This window comes from Equus asinus, unplaced genomic scaffold (genome assembly GCF_041296235.1).
Source record: "Equus asinus isolate D_3611 breed Donkey unplaced genomic scaffold, EquAss-T2T_v2 contig_589, whole genome shotgun sequence".
NCBI lineage: Eukaryota > Metazoa > Chordata > Mammalia > Perissodactyla > Equidae > Equus > Equus asinus.
In genome coordinates, this window is record NW_027225281.1 from 221,258 (window position 1) to 230,277 (window position 9,020).

A 9,020-nucleotide genomic window follows, 5' to 3' on the forward strand; every position below is an offset into this window, starting at 1 on the left:
GCTAGTACCCAGACATTTATACTCAGAATCATATATGTCCTCAAATCCATCTTTCCTTTAGAATGTTTTTGCCTTACATGAACCCTGATATAGAACTTAAAGTTCTTTACTCATTTGGTTTTGTGAATGTTGAATAACAAATTTTAGTTTCTTGCTTCAGTCAGCCTTTACCGTCTTCAGCCAGTGGGGCTGGCTCAAATAATTGAAATGAATAATTCATTATTCAACATTCACAAGACTAAAATCAGTACGGGCATACCTCACTTAATGAAAGGGACATGTTTTGAGAAATGCATCATTAGGCACTTTCACTGTTGTGTGAACATCACACAGTGTACTTACACAAACCTAAGTGGTAGAGCCTACTACACACCCAGGCTATGTGGTGCTACCCGTATGGGACCACTCTCATGTATGTGGTCCATTAGTGACCGAAACATCGTTAATATTGTTACATGGTGCGTGACTGTGGTGGATGACAATGACAAAATGGAGTACCATTTTCAAGGCTTCTAAAATGGAGCTGGGAGGCCATTAAGGAAGTGGGGCTTATGCTTGTACACCACATCCACCACCAGACGTTAACTGAACTTTTGAGCTTTACCTGACAGCAGAGGTCACATCTTGAAGTATTTCCTCATTCCAAGAAGGGGCAGTCTGCCTAGGACCAACTATGTTCTGGCAAGTCAGCTCACCCCATGCCAGAACCAGTCATTAACTGTTCACTGTAGAGCTTTGTAAGCCTGTGTCCTTTCCTTTTATATACCCCTGCCTCCTTTGTCTTCCTAGGAGCACATTTGAGCTTCTACTCGAATCTACATCTCCTGAATTGCAATTCTTGAGACCCCAAATAAACTTTTTGGTTCTTTTGCAGTTTATGCCTCTTATTTGCTGACTTTACGTGGTGACAGAAGTGGGATCCCTAGCTACTGACCTTCAATTCTGGTGCCACTTCACAGACACAAGCAAGGTGCCTGCAAAGAATCTTTTGTGCTCTGTCGTCTCCTCCTGGTGGCTCTGGTTCCTGGTGGTAAGTCCTCCTGGGCCTGGACCACCCATTTTTGGTAGAGGTCCAGACTCTTTATGTAGGCGTCCTTTGATACTGGTTCTGGCCATCCTTCCATTGTCAGCTTTGTTAGAAACTTCTGTTTCTTTCACTCCTTTTCTGGGCCTTTGATCCTTTGGTAAGTTCATACAAATGAGAAGTCCATTTTCTAAGAGGACCACCGAAGAACAGCCCCACTCTGGGACTCCTGCTGGTTTTGTCTTTAAAGAATACAGACCTTCTACATGTAGATTTCTGTCCCACTGGGCTCAGATTACTCAGGGTGATTTAAAGCTTCGCTGGCCTAAATGGGGCTCCTTTGAAATACCTAAATTGGTTTATCTGTGCACTCAATTGGAAAAAGCCTATCAAACCAAACAAATAAAATGGGAAACTTTTTAAAATTGGTATCTTGAGGCCTCTAAATGAAACACTGAAAAGGACACTTCCTTGCAAGCCATAACAATGTCATAACTAAGAATTTCAAATGATTAAATGTAAATGCCATCGAGAAAAGAATATTAACTCCTCCTGTATTTGTCAGGGTTCTCTGGAGAACCAAGGAGATTATCTATATATATATAATATATATTAATATTGATATATAATAGAATATATAATCCATTGTATCTATATTTAAATTCATTTATTTAGTTCTATAAATTACATATATACACATAAAATTTATATATAAAAGAAACTTTGGCCTCGCCCCTAACTGCCTAAAAGAATTTAAGACAGAAGGCCTGTTCCAGGAAGGAGCTGTCAACGTAGGGAACTCTAGATGTGGTAGAGAAGAAGGTACCTAGCCGGGCCCATTTTACACAAGTTCTCTCTCATTTGTTTAGAGATGGCCCAGCAAACATTTGGTTTCCTGTCTCCTTGTGAATCGGCTTCCTCCTCTTTGAAGTCCCAAACCATGACCCCCAACCCCGCGACTTTGTAAAATATCTAAACCCTAACCATAGAGCTGGCAGACACGCTGTAGACTGAGCAGCAGCATGAAGACCAGGGTCAACCTGATGACATTGTGGGTGGGACTACTGGCTGTTTGTCCACATCCTTGTCCTGGGTGCCCAGGAAGGCAGTCACCCAGCAACTTGCAGTGAGGTGTGGCGTGTGACTATGTTTCAGCCAATGCAATGGGAGTGGAAGTGGTGTGTGCCATTTCCAGGTTGGAACTTTTGAAAGCAGGTGTGTCTTCTCCGTGTTCCTTCTTTCTCCTTGTGCAGATTGGTTGCAGACAATGATACAGGCATCAGGAATGGCAGAGCCAAGAGACGGGAATTCATGGGTGACTGACACACCCTGTGGAAGAGAACCACCTGCCCAACACGAAACCCACCTTGGCCTGTAAGGTAATCACACATAAATTTCTACTCTCTGGTTATTCTTTTTCGGGATCTGCTTGTTATTTTCTTAACTATTATGGAAATATTTCAAATATGCAGAAGAGTACATAGTATGACCTCTATCTCCGGCCCCAATACCCAGAAAGAACAGACGTTAAATTCTGCCCTATTTGCTTCCGATGTTGCATTCATTTGCTGGGGCTGCCATGACAAAATACCACACGTAGGGTGGCTTAAACAATAGAAATTTATTTTCTCACGGTTCTGGAGGCTGAAGTTCAAGATCAAGGCGTTGGCCGGTATAGTCTCTTCTGAGGCCTCTCTCCCCGGCCGCTTCTCCCTGTGTCCTCAGACGGTCTTCCCTCTGTGTGTGTCTGAGTTCTAATCTTCTCTTCTTACGTGACTATCAGTCACATTGGATTGGAGCCTACCCATGTGACCTCACTTTACCTTAATTACCTCTTTAGAGGCCCTCTCTCCAAATACAGCCCTATTTTTAGGTCCTGGAGTTAGGACTTCAACATATGAATTTTCAGGGACATGATTCAGCCCACAACGATATCTCTGTTTTTAAGAAGCAAAATGTTGCCGTCACACCTAAAATTCACATTTCCATCCCGTTCTCCTCCCTCCCTCATCATAGGTATCAATATCCTAAAATTAATTACATTCTTTATGATTCCAAGAATATCCATGTGCATGGCTCCATTAACAAAAGATTACATTTTTATGCAGAGTCAAGACATACATGTGTATGTCTCCGTTAACAAATTCTTACATTGTTATGCACTTAAAAAATGTGCAGGAACAGCATCACACTGCACATGTCCTTCTTTGATTGGCTTTGGGCTATAAATGGGGAAGGAAAAACAGCAGCCGAGGGTAAGAGAATAAATAAACGGCTTATGCATAAAAACCCAAAAGGACAGATTTCCAAGAGCATCCAGGTTGGTGACCACGTGCAGGTTCTGGGAGAGTGGTTACCTGGAGAGGGCGTGGAAGCTCAGTGCCCTTTCCCCATGTCTTGCCCTGTGCGTCTGTTCCATCGAGCTATTCCCGAGTCATATCCTTTTCTAATAAACAGGTAATCTAGTAAGTAAGAGGTTTCTCTGAGTTCTGTGAGCCACCCTAGCAAATTCGTCGAACCGGAGTAGAGAGTCTTGGGAACCTCCTACTGACAGCCAGTTGCTCAGAAGCATAGGCGACAACCTAGACTTGCTGTTGGCACCTGCAGTGGGGGCAGTCTTGTGGGGCTGAACCCTTAACCTGTGGGGTGTGATGCTGTCTCTGGGTACATAGTGTCAGAATCGAGTTGAGTTGTAGGACACCCAGCTGGTGTCCCAAGAATTGCTTGTTGGTGGGGGGGACTCCCCCGACCCACAACCCCACACACATTGGAATTGGTACCAGAACCTAGGAACAAACTGTGAAAGATAAGCATCTTAGCTTGGGTTCCCATAACAAAATGCCATAGCGTGGGTGACTTAAACAACAGAAATTTATTTTCTCACCATTCTGGGGGCTGGAAGCCTGAGAGCAGGATGCCAGCATGGTCAGGTTCTGGCGAGGGCTCTCTCCTCAGCTTGCATAAGGTCCCCTTCTCACTGAGTCCTCAGATGGTGGGGTGTGTGTATGCGTGTGAAGAAACAGAAAGAGAGATCTCTTCCACTTCTGATGAGGCCGCAGTCCTATCTGATTTAGGTTCCACCATTATGACTTCATTTTCACCATAATTACTTCCTAAAGACCTTGTGTCTGGACATGGTCACAAGGGGGGGTCAGGGCTTCCATATATGAATGGTGGGGAGAGAGAATTCAGTCCATAGCAATAAATAAAGAGCAAATAAATAGAAACAAAGGTTTGGCATTTCTCTTTCTCATTTCCTTTCTTCCTGACTTTACTGTCTTGCTCTTTGTCTAGCTTCTTGAACAAGTAGCTCATTGGTTTCTAATTTTTCTTTTTAGATACGTATGTTGAAGGTATCTTTCTTCTAAGTATTGTTTAATTCCATCCACCAGATTTTGTCATGTAGTGCTTTCAGCTATAAATATTTCCTGAGTTCCATATGAGATCCCTTTCAATGCAAGGTTCTATAAGTTCCCAGCCATTATTATTATTTTCTCATCTGTCGCTCCTTTTACAAGTATGTAATGTTCCTCCTTGTCACCATGTTGGTTTTGTCTGGAGCTTTACCTCCAGATTTCTATAGATATGCTTTTTTATTGACAGGTAAAGGACAAAATGAGGAAATATTTTTGCTATATATAAGCATGGTATCTGTCTACACTCCTGGGACAGTGTAGACTTCTAATCTGTCACTTATCCACCTTTGTGAAAAGGAATTCTAATATTGGCTCACTGAAGTCATTTTGGTCAACAGCACAGGAAATTGGTAATATGTATGTGTGGGGACCTGGAAATGGCCACCCCAAGATATGTCTCTTTGGCATCAGGATTATTTGAGGCTGATTGCTTTTGAGAAACTGGGACAGGGAAGGAGGAATGGAACTTGCCCTTTGTTAGGGCACATTTACATTTGTAAGGTAAATCTCTATCTGTAAAAGTTGCCTCCCTCCCTGTACCAGGAAGAAGAAAGGAGATGACCTTCTCTCTAAAAACTCTTAATCAATACCAAAGGCAAGGACTTAAATCTGCATTTTATTGTGCTAGTCTGGTAACCTCCTGTAACTGACTTTCCTCCCCCTCCCAACGTTGGCATTTCTTAAGGATTAAGCATCTTTCCTTAGGCTAGGAACTGATTGCTGAGCTCACCTGTGACCGCCCAGCTCCAGACAATCGACTTGAGTCCTGCTATGCCCACTGAGATAGCAGACCCACTACCTGCTGTGTCCATCAAGTGCCGACAGGGCAATCTTGTGACTATTGTGGGAGGGACATTTCAATCACATGTGAAACACCCCATTTGGCGGTATATAACCACTATGTGCACCCCACTTCTTTGGTGCCCTTTCTTCCTTCGGGAAGAAAGGCACCGGGCCACGGTTCCTCATAAAGCTTTGTCCAATTTTCTCTTGCTTTTCTGTCTCATGTGAATTTAATTCGTTCTCCAGCCAGACGAACCCACATTTGGGAAGAGGAAATGTCTTCCTCCCCTACATATGTTTTCACCAGTCAGATAGTCCATGTTGTGCTGTATTCACAACAAACTCCTAAGTCTCAGCTAAAAATAACCAAGGTTTATTTCTCGAACATGCTCCATGTCATCAGGAGCTGGCTCTGTATTATCCTTGCTCAGTCTGGAGGATTGAGTAGATGGCAGCTAAAAGATGCTCGATCCAACTTCTTGCACAACTGCCAGGCAGGAAAAACACACTCCTACTGTTTGCCAAAGGTTTGTCTGGAAGAGACAGCCTCATTTTTGCTCAAGTTTCATTTGCCAAAGGCTCACAAAGTCACATTTGACTTTAAGGGGCCAAGAAGATACATCCCTTCTGTGTGCCAGAGAAGAGCCGACAATATTTGGTGAACGGCAGTAATAATAACTATACACTGTGCTCTATTGTGTCTTCCAAAGCTTATTTTTGCTTTTTGTTTGTTGATTTTTTCAAAAATTCCCTTCAGTTATGTGAGTTACCGTAAATCCTTCTAGTCAATTTCTTTAATAAGAAAACTGAAGTTAGCCAGAGTTAGCTTCTTTTGCTTAAAAAAAAAAAACAACGGTCTAACGCATTAGACTTTGCGTTATAAATGTTACTGAGCAGCTTAGGAAAATGAACTTCAGTTTACACCTTGGGCTGGTCTTCAAGAAAGGGTACACACCGATTTTTGAAGGATAAGGTTTTAATAGGAAAAGAAGCAGGGCATGGCATGAGCCAATATTTAGATCCGAATAATTATTGGTGACTGCAGCATGTCAGGCAGGGAGCCAGCTGTTTTTGCATATGCTCTCTAAGTCAATTTTAATTCTTTATAAGAACAATATGAGGTGACTCTTACTATTCATCACTTATATATGCAGAAACTGAGGGTCAGGGAGGTGAAATGACCTGTGCAAAAGTCACTTAACTAGCAAATGATGGCTTTGTTTCAAGTCCATCATCTGATCAGGCAGAGGTGAAAGAGAAGAATGCAATGTGTGTTTTTGGGTAGTGGGTACTGTTCGGTTTGGCAGGACTGTGGGATACATGAAAGGCGGAGGGGCCCTTGAGTGCTAAGGCAGAGAGTTGGAGTCTATCAGGTAGGCAGTGAGAGGAAGGTTTCCGCATCAGAGAGGGCACTGGTGGAGCCATGCCTCAGAAACATTGATCTGCTATTGTCCTCTACGATGAAGAGAAATGAGGCACGCTGGAGGCCTGGAGACCAGTTGGAGGAGCATTGTAAAAACTCACATAGGCCTGAATGGGCATGGGTGTTGGCAATGGAAAAAGAAAAAAGTATTCTATCGAGTCTCCAGACGCCCAGGAAATTGCTGAACGAAGTCTGAGTTCTCCCTATGTAGATAGCTCATACTTTTCATTATAGATTTCTCAAGAACTTGCTCCCAGGAGAAACCCTGGATGGAGAACAAAACAGGTAAGTGCCCAAGTGAGAAATCTACAAAGCTCCTCTCCCCCAAAATCACCTCTTCCCCATCTGGCATGTCTGGTTCTGGCATGTCTTGCAGGTGGTCAGTCATGTCCATCACCTGGTTTCGGTGTGTGCGACACCTGTATCTGGTGTATCCGGCAGGTGTTTCTCACAAGACTTGTAGGTGGTTCAGACGTGTCCAGAAGGTGGTTCTCGCGTGTCGGGCACCTGGTTACAGTGTGCCTGGCATGTGGTTCAGGATTCTCCATCTAGTGGTTCAGGCTGGTCTAACAGGTGGTTCAGGTGTGTCCAGCCGCTGTTTCAGCTGTTTCTGGAACCTGGTTCTGGCCTGTGCTGGACCTGTTTCTGGTGTATCCATCATATGGATCTGGCATGTCCAGCACAGTGTTTGGGCGTGTTCAGCAGGTGGCTTCAGCGTACTGGGCGCCTGGTTCCATCGTATCTGACCGTTGGTTCCGTGGTGTCTGGCAGGTAGTTCCTGTGTGTCTGGCATATGGTTCCAGTATGTTCTGAAGGTGGTTCCGGCGTGTCCGACTGGTGGCTACCATGTGTCCGGAACCTGATTCCTTTGTGTGTGGTTGGTGCGTTCAGTGTGTCCAGGTGTTGGTTCCGGCGTGTTTGACAGTTGGTTCCCGCATGCCTGGCGGGGGATTCCAGGCTGTCTGGCAGGCTGCTCTGGCCTTTTCTGGAAATTGGTTCTGGCGTATCCAGGACCTGGTTCCGGTTTATCCAGCAGGTGATTTTGGCATGTCCGGCAGGTTGTGCTGGCGTGTTAGGCTGGTGGTTCCGGCTTGTCTGGCAGGTGTTTGTGGCATGGCCAGCACCTGGTTCTGGCGTATTCGGGAGGTGGTTTCAGTGTATCTGGCACATGGTCTCGGCATATCCAACAGGTGGTTGCGAAGTGTGTGACAGGTGGTTCCTGTGTGTCTGGCATGTGGTTCTGGTACGTTCGGAAGATGGTTCCAGCATGTCCTTTGGGTGCTTCTGACATGTCTGCAAGGTGGTTCTGGCGTGTCAGTGTCATGGTTCCAGTGTGTCCGGTGGGTGGTTCCAGGTGGTTCTGGCGTGTCTGGTGGGTGCTTCTGGTGTGTATGGCGGGTCATTCAGGCATGTCTGTATGGTGGTTCCAGAGTGTGCGGCAGGTGCTTCTGGCATGTCTGTTGGCTTTTTCCGGCTTCTAAGGGGCCTGGTTCCAGTGTATCCGGCAGGTGATTTTGGCTTGTCCAGAAGGTGGTTCCAGCGAGTGAAGCAGGTGGTTCAGGCGTGTCCAGCAGGTGGTTCATGTCTGTCAGTGATGTGGTTCCGGCATTTCCAGCACATGGTTCTGGCACTCTGAGAGATGGTTCTTTCATGCCCGTCATGTGATTCTGGAGTGTCCATCAAGTGGTTCTTGTGTATCCGGCAGGTGATTTTGGCGTTTGAGTCAGATGGTTCTGGTGTGTCCTGCAGGTGCTTCTGGCACGTTTTGGACCTGATTCTCACATCTGCGATGGGTGGTTCCACCGTTTCCAGATGATGCTTCTGAAGTGTCCAACAGTTGGTTCCAGCATTTAAGGCAGGTGGGTCACACAAGTCCCGCCCGAATCATTCGGCTGAGGCACGAATGATTGTCCTTCCACATGCTTAGGAGGAGAGAGACAATAGGATTTTAACCAACCACTCTTTGGAAGTTAAGAAAAACTCGCTTTCCACAGTGCTCTTACAGCATACTGGCAACCTCTCATGCCGCCCTTGTGCATGGGTGGAGAGAGTGTTCACAAAGCAGCTATGGAAGAAAGGCCAAGTTTGCTCAGCAGAGTCCTACATTGCCCTAAAATTGCAAGGCACGAAACACTGCCTCCAACCCTCAAGGGGAGATGAGCAATAATCCATCTTGCTTCCAGCTCTTTAGGAAGCTGAGAAAGAACTCACTTGCCACACTGTTCTTATAGTGTACCTTGAACATCTCATACAAAGGCACCTGAAATGCTGTTTATTTGGAGCCCTTAACTCATTGCTTTAGAACTTCTGCTTTTGGGGCATTTCCATCTTGCCAACCCGGCTCAGACAAAATGCCTACATCTTCTCCTTAAGC

At 45.2% G+C, this 9,020-nt stretch overlaps 1 long non-coding RNA gene across 1 annotated transcript; it reads left to right on the plus strand.

Moving 5' to 3' along the window:
* Positions 1-877: 877 nt before the first annotated feature.
* On the plus strand, positions 878-8,766 carry LOC139044091 (uncharacterized). Its single transcript, XR_011501139.1, has 3 exons — positions 878-1,030; positions 2,278-2,403; positions 8,396-8,766. It is a non-coding gene; the product is annotated as an uncharacterized lncRNA (long non-coding RNA).
* The last annotated feature ends 254 nt before the right edge of the window (positions 8,767-9,020 follow it).